The 15,687-nt window shown below is 43.5% G+C and overlaps 1 protein-coding gene across 1 annotated transcript in view; it reads right to left on the reverse strand.

Annotated features, from left to right (window-relative positions):
• The window catches only part of Entrep2 (endosomal transmembrane epsin interactor 2), a 421,062-nt gene that overhangs the window by 162,726 nt on the left and 242,649 nt on the right, over positions 1–15,687 (reverse strand). The window lies entirely within an intron of this gene.

Below are 15,687 nucleotides of genomic sequence, written 5' to 3' on the forward strand. Positions count from 1 at the left end.
GAGCATTCATCGCAGGAGGGCCTGCCGTCCTCCCAGGATACCGATGGATGTGTGCATACGCTGCCATTGGGAAGAATGAGTGAAATTGTATGCAGTCACCATGATTTATTATAACAAGCAAGGTACAGAGCAGATGTTGCCAAACCACTTTTGTTCCCATTAGGAAATAATTTGTATATGAATAAACGCGAAGCTACACAATCACCAGTGATTTCAGAAAGAGACAAAGCTCACAATGGAAGTGTTGGGGAAGACCGGGACGCAAGCGTCAAACAGGCCTTCTACGTTTATTCTGCATTTTTTATGCACAGTTTGAATCTGCTAACTATGTCACTTATATTTTGTATTAAACTATCGGTAGAGATTTTTTCATGCTAAGATTATGGGCTATTTAAAAAGATTTTTTTTTCTTTATAGTTTTTGCTACTCATTGTTATAAAGATAGAAAATACAGGGAATCTTATTTAACAGAATTCAAGAAAACCATTGTTAGTTTTTAGAAACTTCCTTGGAGCCCCAAGAGAGTTTCATTCATCAAATAAAGCTTCTATTTGAGAAGGCAAAAATACATTTTCTGTGTCCTGAAGGTTTTCAGCCACAGAAATTTCAGATACTCAGAGCACTTTGTTCTGAACACTGTCTGCTCCTCAGTAATTCTACCGCAATTCACAATGTAACAGCATTGACAGAAAAAAAAAATGTTTAGCAAATGGATGTGGTTTAAAGTTTTTTTACGGTAAGTTTGTCTGTCTCCAGACATTTCCTTTGTCTGGGTCTGGGCATTGGTGTCAATGCAATGAATGACTCAACAGAGCAGCATTCTGGAAATACTGGTCTGATGGTTCAAATGCCCCCTCCCCGCCTGGTTCACTTGTTGGTTGACTTTAAGAGGTAAAGTTTGGGGGAAGTGATTAAGTCATGAGTGTTCTATCATCAACCAGGGATTCGTGCCTCCAGAACAGAGGTTTGAGGGACCTCCCCTGACCCTGTGAATACTGAGCAGGAAAAAACCATCCTGGGCCGGCAAGATGGCTCGGTAGGTCAAGGTGCTTGCTGCCAAGTTTGAAGCCCTGAGTTCAATCTCTGGAACCTACATGGTGGAGGGAGAGAACCAATCATCCATTCACACCTGGACATACACCAAATAAATGTAATTAGGGAAAGAAAACAACCCAAGAAGCAGAGAGCTTCCCCAGACACCCACCCTGCTGGAGTTATAACCGTGTGTTTCCTAGTCTCTATAAATGCAAAAGGTTAGTTGAAATGACTTATAAATTACCCAGCCCTGGGTATTTTGTTATCATAGCTGCAATGAGCTCAGATATCTGGGATCTTGTTTAATTGTGTATATTTAGGCTCTATGCTTAGCATTATTTTTTTTCTTGTGCATTTGTATTTCTTTATTTTGGCTCAGCTCATGCACATTTTCACTCTATCCCAACACTGCAAACGTCTGAGAGGAGAGTTTGGTGAGAGGTTCAGAGGAAAAGAAATGGGAAACTGGCTTTGATAAAAGCCATCTGAAAAAAATCTTGTGGATGAGATAACCCAGTGGGTACAAGCACTTGCCACGCCAGCCTGCAAACCTGAGCTACATCCCTGGAGCCCATGGTGAACTGACTCCTGAAAGCTGCCCTCTGACTTCCACAGATGAAATCTGCACATGCACACCCTAGACATGTACGCGCACACACACACACACACACACACACACACACACACACATACACACACACACATACACACACAGAAATTAATAATGAATTAAATTTTCAAAAAAGAAAAATTATTTGATTACAAGATTTGGACTAAAATATGTTACTCTGTTTATTAAGAGTTGAAGCTACTCACCCATCTATTTTTACCTTCAAATCTGTGAAGTCCCTGTTCATTGCATTTTAGTGGTGCTGTTGGGACAGGGAGGCTCAGGCTCCATTGTCTAAAGACACTTAGCTCCTTTATACTAATGCAGCAATATCTTCAGCAGGCTGATGGCAGATGAAAATTAATTCCACTGCAAGTTGATAAAGCGAAGTCCATTAAAAGCTAGACTCCTTTAGATTAGATTTTCAAATGAATGAGACAAGAGCCTTCACAATGGCTCCAAAATGGGCATATTTATAACCCTGCCCTGCCTGCCAAATATAATTACATCCCTTTTTCCCTGCCAACCATTTCAACTCATTTCATAGCAAGTGGAGAGAGAGAGAGAGAGCTGTTATCAACAGGGCACTCCCCACAAGAGAAAGAACTGCTTTTGGGATCCTTGAGCAATTTGAAAGCTCATCAACTTGGAACATTCTGTCTTGGAATGTTCCATGTTTTTGTTTATTTGTTTAGATATCATTCGTTGTCCAAATTAACATCATGTGTTTCCACTTGCCATATAGTAGAAGGCCTCGTGCTGGGGGCTGTTTCTAATGGGCTGAGCACTCTGCTATGGGACTTCGGCTCCAGCTGATCACACAGACCACACACCTGACTGAGCTCTGGCCACTGTCCTGCTTGACTGCTTTCTGTTGCTGTGAAAAACACCACAGACAAAAGTAACTTGGGGGAGAAAGGGTTTATTTCAGCTTGCAGGTTAAAGTTCCTCATCAAGGGAAGCCAAGGCAGGAAATCAAGGCAGGAACCTGGAGGCAAGCACGGAAGCAGAGACCATGGAGGAGTACTGCTTACTGAATTGCTTAACTGCTTTTCTTACACAGTCCAGGTCCACCTGCTGAGGGATGGCACTACCCACCATGGACTGGCTCCTCCTACATCAATTAGTAATTAATAAAATGCCTCACATACATGGACACAGACAAACCTGATGGGGGCAATTCCTTAATGGAGGTTCCCTGTTCCCACATGTGCCACGTTGGCAACTAAAGATAACTACAACCGCCACCCTGGGAAAAAGCTATGACATGGGTCTGAAGTGTCCCCTAAACCGATGTGTTAATGGCTTGGTCCCCAGTCTATGGCAGTATTGGGGCATGATGGAGCCTTTAAGAGGTGGGTCCCAGTAAAAGGTTACATTTAGGGTTTGCCTTCCAAAGTGAGACTGTTCCACCTGTACTTCCCAGCTCTCTCTTCTTCCTGGCTGACCTAAGGCGAGCATCTTCTTCACCTGTCTGTTCCTGTCATATGTGCTCCCTCACCACAGGCCCAAAGCAATAGGGCAGCTACAGAACCACAAACCAACCTCCGAAACGGTGAGCCAAGAGAACACTTTCCTTCCAATCCCCAGTTATTTTGCCATAGTAACCGAAAGCTGCTTAACCAAAAGGATCATTTGTCAAACCAGACGTGGAAAGGCTTATTCTTCTTGGACTCATCTTGCATCCAGCCCACTCTAGACCTCTGAGACACCCCAAAAGCCTCCTAGCTCTCCTTCCTCCTTGGGCCTGGCTTATCTATCCTGCCACCTGGAACACAGAGGACTTGCCTTCTGCTGTTTCCTGCCGATCAGCTGCAAGAAGACACGAAGGGCCATTGTCAATGTTATGACTGTCCTGATGAGATCATGTTTTTGTGTAGTTGTTTTTACTTCTTTACATTTTATCGTATCATATGTTCTGACCTAGTCGTCATTTGTTTCCTAGTGCAACCAACTCCACAGAAATGTCTAATCCTTTTCTGGGGTTCTCCAATTTCTGTGGATGGATATGGTGTAAATTCCCAGAGGGCTCATATGCTGGGACTCTGTGACACCTGTATGGGGGTGGGACCCACCAAGAGGATTGAGTCACTAGAGATAGGTCCTTGAAGAATGTTTCTCGAGAAGTTCCCTCCTTGCTCTCCATTTCCTGTTTCACCACATGGTCTGTTCTGAAATTGCTCTTACCATTGTGATGCCACATGAAGCCCTCACCAGAAGCTAAATTAGGATGCCCTATCTTGAAATTCCAGCCCCCACAAAAGTTAGCTGAATACATTTCATTATAGCAATGAAAAATTGACCAATACGCCACCCAGTAAGAACAATTGTGATTTTGAACAGACATCCCAATGGCCAGCCATATGGATACAGAACATCAGCTGTCATAGTTATTATCTCCTTGCCAGGCCCTTCCATTTAGAATTTACCTACTGCCCATTCCTGCCCCATAGCCAAAGGTAGCTAGCCCCTTAAACTATTAAGACAATGGGCTTGAAAGATCTGCTAGCAGGTCGTGCTGTTGGAACTTGCTGAGGAAAGGAAAGGAGGGGAATGGAAGGAAAGGGCACCTGAATGGTCTGGGCAACTGAGAAAATGTCATTGTGCCTACTGAGATGAAACACTGCTATCTTAGTTAGGGTTTCTATTGCTGTGAAGAGACACCATGACCAAGGCAACTCTTATAATGGAAGCATTTAATTTGGTGGCTCGCTTGCAGTTCAGAGGTTCAGTCTATTGTCATCCTGGTGGGACATGGTGGCATGCAGGCAGACACGGTGCTAGAGAGGAGCTGAGGGCTCTTACATCTTGACCCACAGGCAATTAGAAGTTGTCTGAGACACTGGGCACGGCTTGAGCATATATGAGACCTCAAAGCCCACCCCCACAGTGACACACTTCTTCCATCAAGGCCATACCCTACTCTAATCAAGCCACACCTCCTAATAGTGCCACTCCCTATGAGCTTATGGGGGCCAATTGCAATCAAACTACCACAATTGTGAAGAGATACAGACTGGTGGGGGTAGGGGGTGTGGTCTCAAGACTCTCCTGCCCTGTTCCTGTATGCCTGTTTTTCTAGCAGCCCTGTTCATAATAGCCAAGACACAGACTTAACTAAAATGTTTTTTGACCCATGAATGCACAAAGCACAAAGCATAGTATACTAACATAGCCGAATAGTATTCACTGCCCCCCCCCCAAAGGACAAAGCCCTATCATTTGAAACAACGTGGATGGACCTGGAGGGCATTATGTGAAGTGAAAAAAAGTCAGACACAACATGCTCATTTGCCAGCTATAGAAGCTCCAGGAGGTGACCACGCTGAAGTGGAGATGAACAGTGGTGACAATAGAAAGGTTATGGGAATGGGAAGAAGAGGGTGGATAACAGGAACCAACGTGTATTTACGTAAGGGGATTTTATGTTTCAGAGCACGGCAGGGCAACTGTAATCTTATACATAAGAGCAGACCCTGTGGATTCTAACACTGAGAAGTGATACTATTTGTAGAGTTAAAAATGGTGATATTCTGATTTGATTATTATACCTGCAGGAGTGTATCAAATTATAACACCCCATAAATAATGATGGATATTATAAGCCAACTTAATTAGTTTTTAAGTTCTTGAATTATCCTTCTGTTGTGGCTGTGTTTAACTTTAGATCTGTGTACCAGACATCCATCCACTCACACACATTGTCCAGGCCATTGAACGTATGAATCAAGAGCCCAAGAAAGAGAATGGGAGACATTATTAAATCTCTGAGTGTGGCCGAAATCACACTAGAAAGACAAGTGGGCAGAGAGGAAGACTTGGGAGTTGGTCTGCAGGACAGGCTGAGAGGAGACAGCCAGCAAGGAAGGGAGGACTGTAAGGCTCTGCTGCCCTGGGACCCACATGGAGAGGGTGTTTTAAATGATGCCATGGGGCTAAACAGCAGGGGACAGGTTTGGAATATGATGGAAGTGCTCCAAGACACCAGCGTCGTGATGCCCCGTGGGTTGCTGCTGGCAGTGTCCCTTGAGGATGAAAGGCAGATTAAGGATCAGTGAGGCAGAGAATCAGAGTCCTGGGGAATTCTCTAGCACCAGGATAGGATCCTTGGAGATGAGGGAGAAGGATCCAGCATGCTTAATATGGAACATGGGGTATAAGGCAATGTAGAAGAGTTTAAAAGGAAATGGTCATCGTTCATGACTGGGAGGCTGCTGGGTGCCAAGAAGTTACAGTCAAGAAGGGAAGAAATGCTTACTGATGGGGAAGCCATATAGGACAAATCTGGAATGTTCTGTGGCAATTAATTTCTTTTAAGGAAGTTGGGAATTCATTTCTAAAAGGATGAGCCTCTCTTTCCACTCACACCATGCCAGTTTTTATACTTTTCCCACATTTTCCCCCACAAGAGCAAGTTATAGCCAGGTTCCTATGACCTACAGAAAAATTCAGCTATATTCTATTTTTAAGCCCTGTTGCCAAGAATCCAACTGTTTAAAGCAGTTTCTCCCTGCTTTTTTTGTAACTGAATTAGAACATTACATTCAAATATACATCTCTCCTGATACCATATAGGACACCCTCTCCTTTTTATACAAAAAAAATTGCTTAATCAGAATCAAAATCTAAGAAGCCAAGTTTAAAAGTTGGTCACATGTTATTTTTAATTTATTTTGTAAAATGCCCAAAGTCAATTTGAATGGTTAAGTAATCCAAACATACTGATAAATCCCATTATTTTCTTTTATTTCAGGGAGTGGTTTAAGGCAGTGTTGCTACACAGCCCAGGTTAGCCTTTAACCTGCTATGTGGTATAGGTTGTCATAGAATACATTATGATCCTTCTGCCTTGGCCTCCTGAGTTCTGGGATTACAGGTGTATAAGCTGGAGGCCCCAGCTCATTCTCATTACTCTCTATCATTATTCTCATTTGACATTGAAATATTAAGTAGAAAATTCTGGATGGCTTATAGATTAGACACTTTGAGAGACAAGTTCACCCCTGGTTTTTATAATTTATTTATAACCAACATTAGAATTTTGCTATGTAAACATAGCCATAAAAATGGAAGAAATTAGACTAAGAGAAAAAAATAATTTTTCTATTTCCTTAGACTGATTAGGACTACACCCCCACCCCCCACCCCGGGCATATGCTGCAGCCCCGACACCTAATGTGACGCGATTTGGAGTTTGGGGAGGTAATTTAAATCATATGAAGTTATAAGGGCAAATCCCGTCTGACAGAGCTATTTGCTTGAAAGAAGAGATGTTTGTCTGTTCTCTGTCTTGTCTGTCTCTTTCTCTCTGCCTCAGCCCCTCTCTGAGACGCCCTCAAAACACACACACACACACACACACACACACACACACACACACACACACACACACTTAGGAAAGGCTCTGTGAGCACACATAGCCCTCACCAGAACCTGGTCGTGTAACACCCTTTAAAACATACTTTGAGAATATCATACATGAATACAATGCATTTCTGGTTTCGTTTGTTTTTTTAACTACTTATTTTATTATTAATCATGTGTATGTCTGTGTGTCTGTGTAACGGTTGGGGCATATGAGTACAGGTGCCCACAGAGGCCAGGAGAGAGTTGTCTGGTCCCCTGGAGCTAGAGTTCCAGGTGGGTCGTGAACTGCTGGGTGTGGGTGTGGGAACCGAACTGCTCCTCTGTTACAGGAACAAGCACTTAGTTCCTGAGCCATCTCTCCAGCTCCAAATTCAAAGCATTTGATCATATCTACCCTTCAATCCCTACTCCAACCCATCCCTGGTCCCTCTCCTGTATCTACTATAAACTTCTCATATTTATTCATACATATACATACACATATACATACACATATACATATACACATATATATCTACATACACATACGCATATGCATACACATATATATGCACACATATCTGTTGAATTGCTATTGGTTGCCCACCAGAACTTGATGGTAAATCACTATTGATGAAGACACCATTCACTTTTATCATTTGACTTGGAGAAACCAGGGTAGTACTGTCCTGGAGGCCTCTTCCTTGCTGGCTACCTTTCGCAGTGTAGAGAGGTACTAAGCAGGGGGATAACAGTTATCGATCATCTCACCCAGCTGTGAACTCCATGAGCCGCAATAAGGACCTGCCTGATGAGACGTGCACAATGGTGCAATGCATCCCTTGGGGGTAACCACAGCTGTCTGATTGGATTTAAAGCCTACTCAGTAGGAGGGAATCCAAGTTGACTTGAGACTTCCAGCCTCCAGAACCTGGAGAATAAATGACTTTTTCTTAAGGAATCCAGTCTGTGATATTTTGTTGCAAGTCTGAGCTAAGACTCCCAGTTAAGGAGGCTTTTATTTGTTTGTTGTTTTTGAATCATAGAGAGGATATGCTGGCTACAATGTCCACTGGGTTGCATTGTCACTGTTTTGTTTATTGAGACAGGGACTCACTCCGCAATCTAACCTGGCCTCAGACTTGCAATCCTCCTGCTTCAGCCTCTTGAGTGCCAGGGTTATAGATGTGTCTCAGAATGTCTGGCAGTAAGAATACTCAATACACGTGTACAGCACTTTGGGGAAGATGAGCAACTGAAAATTCAACAGATTTCTCCCCGCTAAGATGCCTGTCTATGGGTTACTTCATCTACTCACTGCAAGCCCATAAGTCACCTCTGTTAGGAAAGCGGGCGGCTCTCTTGATGCTCAGTTTCACATTGTGGTTAATCTCATGCCTGGCGATGCCGGGCCCCAGGAACAGGCAAAGCAGAAGACTGAACACAGTGTCTCAAAGCAAGCGTGGCCTTGGGAAATGAAGACCTGCACTAGATTCCAGACACCTGCCTCCCTAGTGTGGTGACGCTGGGGGCATACCTCACTACTTCTGGTCCCCTATTGATTCCTGGCACACAGTCATCCCTGTCTCCTGTAGGTCACCTGAGAGAGCGAAGGAGCCATGCAGGTAAGTACCTGGCTCAGTCAGTACCTGGAACAGCACAGGAAGTATTTCCAGGACAATGTCAAAGAGGTCAGAGCACCACACCCCAAAGTGGGGTGCCTCAGTGTACGGGCTAGTCCAAGTTAAAAGTTTCTTGAACTGCCAAGAAGAAGGCTTTATTACTCTTTATAGACTGGGGATTAACTCCATGGCTTTGTGCATTCAGGGCAGGTACTTTACCACTGAGCTGTACGTATCTATTTGCATACATATACACATATGTATGTATGTATGTGTGATGTATGTATGTATGTATGTATTTTGCAACAGGGTCTCACTCTGTATAGCTCCATCTGGCCCAGAACTCACTCTGTATCCAAGACGGACCTTGAACTCACAGCAAACCTCCTATCAGAGCCCTCCATGTGCTGGAATTACAGGCTGGAATGCCCAGCCTAAACAAAACTTCCTAATTTCCTTTTGTCTTCAACAAGACATAAAAAAAAATAAAAAATAAAAACCTCATATGAAAGATACCCTCCCTCCACCAGGGGAAATGAGACATTATTCCACAAGGAGCCACAGCCAAGAGAATTTGGAACAAACAGCCTTGTTAAAATAATTATCTTCCTGTACCTTCCCCACAGTTTTCCAGCGTCTGCCTCCCTTGTTCATCCCAGATGAAAGCGTGTGGGGTTAGCTGCTTCTGTTAGCGGTAATTTTCTATGAGGGCTCTTGTGTGCATAAAGCTGTGCAAGCCTGTGTGCTTTTCTCCTTCCTGTTAATCTGTCCTATGTCAATTTAATTATCAGACCCAGCTGAAAACCCTGAGAGAATAGAGGGAAAATTGGCTTCCCTACAACTCCGCGTATATTTATAATGCAAGAAAATACACTCAGAAGTCATTAAGTGGAATATAGTCATAGTGACAGCTATGGAGCCGCATCCCTGAGTGCAGTGTCAGACTCTGTAACTCCAAGGCTAGGCACCTGTCATTAGGTCATCACTGTGGTCGCAGTGTTTAGTGGAACCCCTTCTCCTCCCCCCTTCTCAGAGGCAGCTTCATGTGAAATGACAGTCCCTGTGCCTCAGTGTCCTTATCCATGTAAGGTGCTGCATAGTAACACCCATCATACAGGGCACTGTATGACATAACATCGCTCAAAGTAAAATGTTGCACTAATTGCATTATACCTGGTACCCAAGAGCCCTCAGTCATTGTCCATGCTGACATATCATGGTGGGAACACATGGTGGAGGAATCATTGCACCTTGCAGTGTCCAGGAAGTGAGGTGTGGGAGAGAGGAAGAGGGAGGGGGGCAGGTATTGCTAAGTTTGATGGTATGCAGCTATGCGTCTCACTAACTGAGACATAAGGATCATAAGTTTAGTGTCAAGCTGTGCCACATATGACTCTATCACAAACAAACAAAACAACACAAACAGGAACCACGTTCAAGCCTGCCCTTCAAGAGCACACCCCTAAAGGATGCACTTTGTTCCTTAGGCTTTGAAGAACAAGTATCTGAACTGTCCCACAGTCCACAGCATCCTTTACCTGATTCTTCACATGGACAAGACAGACATCTTAAGAGTTTCACTGACAGCAATTAGAGAGAGGAAGGGAATGGCATCATGCATATGAGCCAGGAAAGGCACCAGGGACAGAAGTCAACAGAGAAAAGGGAGTCTCCGACGGCACTGGAGTCTCCTCACACCCAAGACCTCGGGGGAGCAGACAGAATTAGAATTCTCACCACCATTTTCAAACCTGAGGTTGCAGGAACTAAGGTGGACACAGGCAGCACCGGGGAATCTATGTTTTTCTCGTTGCTGTAAAAGCTCATGTATTACCTGCAGGAGACCAACCAAGGAAGACAGGGTCCATGACTGAAGGGAGTGACACTCATAAAGAGGACACTTCATAGAGCATCAGAAGGCCACAGGAGTCCAGCATTATAGTAAGGGGGTGTGGAGCAGCTGTGCACTCTAGATGCCCTCTCCTAGGCTGGGCAATGTATGATGATAACATCCATGTCTGAAAGTGAGCCTCTGACTGGGAAAGTCAGGTCCCCATCAGGTAGAGTCTGTCGGGAAGCATCTACACACATCACAGCCATGTTCAGGAGTGCAGGGAGGAAAGGACTGCATCCTGCCTGAGCAGGACAAAGTGTTGGCAGAGCACGTGTGCAAACATGCAACAGATCTGTCAGGCAAGGAAGCAAATGGAACCAGACGTGTGAAAACGGAGCTCACGCACAGGGAAGAAGATACCAAGAGACAAGCTCCCTCCAGCAACTGCCGGGAGCCTAGGAAGTTAATGAGAATATGAATCCAGCAAAAGAAAGATTGGAAGTGATAAAAGATGAGGCTAGGATGAAAAGGAGACTAGAGACCGAACTAAGGAAAGCAATTACAAAGTGAGAATTAAAGTCCCACCATCGCAAATCTCATAAATAATTTAGAAACAGTCGGGAACAGAGAAGACATGAGTGAAAATCAAAGTAATGGCATGGGAGGAAGTGTGGCATTTCCCGAGTTCCTCGGAGGAAGGAAGAGGCTGTCTACACTAAATGACAGTGAAGGGACATCGTATAGACCCAGGAAGCTTTTTCTGAACTCGAAAAGTGAAATGCTTTATAATGGAAGACTTATAATCTAAAGTTCACTGTAAACTCCAATTTCATTTCTTTTAATCTCAAAGACAACTGTTCAAAACATAAACAGGGGCTTTGTGGTGTGGTAGGGTATATGCTTAGCTATGGGAGGAACTGAGTTTAACCCTCAGCACTACAAAAAAAAATAAAAAGGAGGAAGAAAATAAAAAGAAGAATTCATACTAACTACCTCATTAAACTGAATTTAATATTTGTTAAAACACACATTAGACAGTTATGGTAGAGTATGCCCCTAATACTAGCATGTAAGATATGGAGGCAGCAGGATTAAGAAGTTCAAGGCCAGCCTCAACTGCCAGCAGCACAGGAAGTGTGATGGCTATTCCCAACTATCACTTGATGGGTTCGAGAGTCACTAGGGAGATGGGCATCTGGGTATACTTGTGATGTTTAGCAATTTCCTCAAAATTAAACTATGCCATTCTAGGTGTAGGCTCCTTAAGACTCAGTAACTTTTAAAGGGAAGTTCATTAAGACTCATGAAGTTCCAGTTAGAAACTTCCATCATGGAAGGAGGCTTATTAAGACTTAAGAAATAAACAACTCATAAGTCTCAGGAAATCCTGAAACTTACCAGATTTACAAGACCCTTCCTGCCCTAAAGTTATGTAAGTAATGAAGACTGCTGCAGAGAGGAAGCACCCTGATATGTCAAGATACCTGGATGTTGTACAGAAAGCACTGGCCTTCCTGAGGCCAGGCTGGAGTAGGCTTTTGGCTGATGCTGCTAACTGCTTTTATGTTATAGCTGCTCCTCTAAGTAACGCCTCACCCATACTCCTATAACTAACCCCAGTAAACTCAGTGTTTCAACCAAATTGGACTTTAGTAATTGTTAATTTGGCCTGATGTCCATGCCCAATTTGGAGTGAACTAATATTTGTTCACGTGTCCTCAGGAACAGTGTCACATGGCAGCCTGCAGGAGATTATCTTGATCAGGTTCATTGAAGCGGGAAGAATCACCCACTGTGGGTGGAATTATTCCTTGGGCTGAGGTCCCAGACTGAATAAAAAAGAGAAATCAAGTTGAGCACAAGCATTCATCCCTCTCCACATCTTGACTGTGGGTATCATGTGACCTGCTCCTGCTGCTGTGACTTCCCGGCCATGATGGACCATGACCCTGAACTGTGAGACAAAATAAACTCTTTGTCCTTTCCATGGCTTTTGTCAGGGTATTTTATCACAGCAACAGAAAAAGGAAGACAGGGAACTCAAGGCCAGCCTGGGCTGTATGAGACTCTGTCTTGTAAAACAGATGAACAAAGTATTATTCCTCTATAGCTCAAGTCTGTTATCACTATATGATTAAGTACTTGTGAATTTATGGACATATAATATTAAACTGATAGTTTCTGGGCAGTCCCCCTCTGGGAACTGTTGTTGCTTTTACTACTTTTCTGCATTGCTTAGTTTATTGGAAAAAAATGCACTGTCTTGTTTCTATTTTTTAGTATAATCTTTATCCTAAGATAAGGAAATCCATTCAACGTTCCTGCAATAAAGGAATATTAGCAGCTACTACAGATGTAGGAGACAGAAACCAAAGACCATGCCCTGCTGTGAATCAATTCATGGCAGGCAGCTGATTCAGGAAGACCAGAATCAGTCAGAAATAACTTCACTCCAGAAACACAAGCATGATTCACCATGAGGAAACACACTAACATCGAATTGGTAGAGCTAGGGGAAAGCAGCTAAATGAGGAAGAAAATGCTTGGCATGCCTTCATCTCAAAACAGTAGGACAGAATTGGAGAACATCACCATCATACTCTCACATGATAGAAAATGTTCACTTATAACATACACACCTTAAAAAACAGCATTTTAATTAACAGAATCAATTAGACTTCTCAGGTCCAGATGTGGAATAAAGGCATGTGGATTGTGTCCAGTGAGCTTCAACTTAGAATCTGTGACGTTATCCCCACACAGTTAGATAAGAGAAGACTACAAGAGGAATAAAACATGTGGACTAAGTTAAATTCTCTTTATTTGTAGAGTATGTGGCTATATTTGTAGAAAAAAATGTACACAAAAAATAAAGAAAACTTTCAAAGGGTTGAAAAATGAATATACAGAATTGGTGATGTATATTCAAACCACAGCCATCCACTTACAAACTGCAATAGAAGGGGAAAACACAGCCACGGTAGCAGAATACACAAATTACAGGATTGTGAGCATGATGGGAATTGCCTAAAAGCCATATAATGAAATGGTGCCATGCTCACGCAAGCAAAGGATTTCAATAGACAGAGAGATACATCATGCACATGGATAGCAGTAGATAACACTAGAGAGATGCTCTGTGTGTAGCTCAGTAGAGCCCTTGCCTAGCATCAGCAGTCCTGAGTTAGAACCAGGTGTGGTGATGCCTGCCTGTCACCTCAGCTGGAGGCAGGACAATGAGCAGCAGGACAGTCATCCTGGGTCACTGTGATGGCGAATGTTGACAAGATCCAGAATCACGTAGAAGACAGACCTCGGGCATGTCTGGGAGGGGCTTTCTAGGTGACTTGAGGTGGGAAGAGCCACTCTAACGGTAGGAGGTGCCATCCCATGTGCTTGGGCCCCGGGCTGAATAAAAAGGAAAAAAGGAAAAGGGAACCAAACACCAGCATTCATCTCTATCTGTCTCCTGCTGACAGCGGATACAATACAATCAGCAGCCACAAGCTCCTGCTGCTATGGCTTCTCTCCTAGCATGCACTGCACCCTCAAATGATGAGCCAAAGAAGCTCTCCCATCCTTAAATTGCTGTCGTGGGTATCTTGCCTCAGCAATGAAAAAAGTAGTTAATACATAGTAACTACACATAGCAAGTTCGAGGCCAGCCTGGTATACATGAGACCCTCTCTAAAATAAATAAATAAAGCCAGTTCTCTCAAAGGTAATCCATACATGCAATGGCATTATGATAAAGCAAAATTGCCATCATTGTTGCCTAGAGGGCAGGCAAATTGATTATACGCCTCATCTGGAAGAACAACCAAGCAAGATCAATAAAGAATAGCAAGAAAGGCTAGCCCTGGAGATATTACAATATCCCATAAAGTGTCTGCTGGGTGAAACAGTGCGATACTGATCTGTGAGCTGACAGACAAGTGGAACGGAACTGAAATAGCCAGAATCAGACACATTTGTCTATAGCAATCTAGTGTATGAGGAGGAGGTCACTTGAAATCACTGAGAAAACGCACACTGCTCATAACTGGCAAGCTATATCTATGTGCTGTGAGGACAAGGAAAACAATGTATCTGCTTCTTGCTGATTACATCAAAATTATTTCCAAACTGAACAGAAATGCAAATGAGAGGGTAAGTAAAGGGCAAGAGAGGGAGGGAGAAGGGGAGGAAGGAGAAAGAGAGAGAGACAAAGCGAGACAGAGAACATCCATTTACGCACCAGAAGAAAATTGAAATCCCTCTATAGCTTTGAAGTTGAGAAACAGACCAAAGAACTGGGTTTCCACAACCGCAAAAACCTGATAAATGTAGCTTCACAAAATAAAAATCTTTTATACTCTATACAAAAGCCACTAGAGGTAAATCAAAAATGCAAATGATAAACAAGAGACGAGGAAGAGCATCATGGAGAAAGATGTAACATCCATCATACTGATGGGTCCTGCGCAACTGTGGAGGGGATAAACTTCTTCACGTCCCTCCTCTGATCCCCAGGATAAAGCATTGCGTAGCATTATGTTACAGAACCAAGAGCTACAGCCAGCCCCATGCAGGGAGCACATGCATTCGCACCCTAGATGGACAGTGTGCTATTTGCTTGTGAGCTCTAAATAGAAGCAGGCACAGGAGAAGTCCAACTCCTGGCACTCAACAAAACTAAGGAAAACACATAAAAGAGCAGTAATTATAGCAGATTGGGATGCTGAGGGAAGGGAAGGGAACAGGTTAGAGAGAACAGGGATCACAATTAGAATTCGCCAGAAAAACTGAATTATGCATGTGTGGTGGTTTGAAAGAAAATGGCCCCCAAAGGGAGTGGCACTATTAGAACTAGCCACTTGGCTGTAGTTGTGAACCACATGAAGATGTTTTGGTCAATGGCATAGCCATGACCGGCCTTGACCTTCTGATCTTCTTGCCCTTACTTTCCTGAGCACTGGATCACAGGAAATCACCAATAGTCCCCACTTAAGTGGCTCTCGAGATCAAACCCAGGCACTGTGCAGCCCAGGTCAGCACACTATCTACAGAGTTAGACCCCTGGCCTGTACTATGGAGTTTTAAATCATTATTTGGAAGTGTACTCCTACCTATTAAAAAAACAATTCACTATTGCCAACACTGGCCCCTCACATCTCAAGTCCACCCTGTTTCCTGACTCCGCCAAGAGGCCACTGACCTATAGCATCTGTTTTGTTCAACTGACTTCATAGTATCTGGTC

The sequence above is a fragment of the Peromyscus maniculatus genome, chromosome 1, assembly GCF_049852395.1.
Source record: "Peromyscus maniculatus bairdii isolate BWxNUB_F1_BW_parent chromosome 1, HU_Pman_BW_mat_3.1, whole genome shotgun sequence".
Taxonomy (NCBI): Eukaryota; Metazoa; Chordata; class Mammalia; order Rodentia; family Cricetidae; genus Peromyscus; species Peromyscus maniculatus.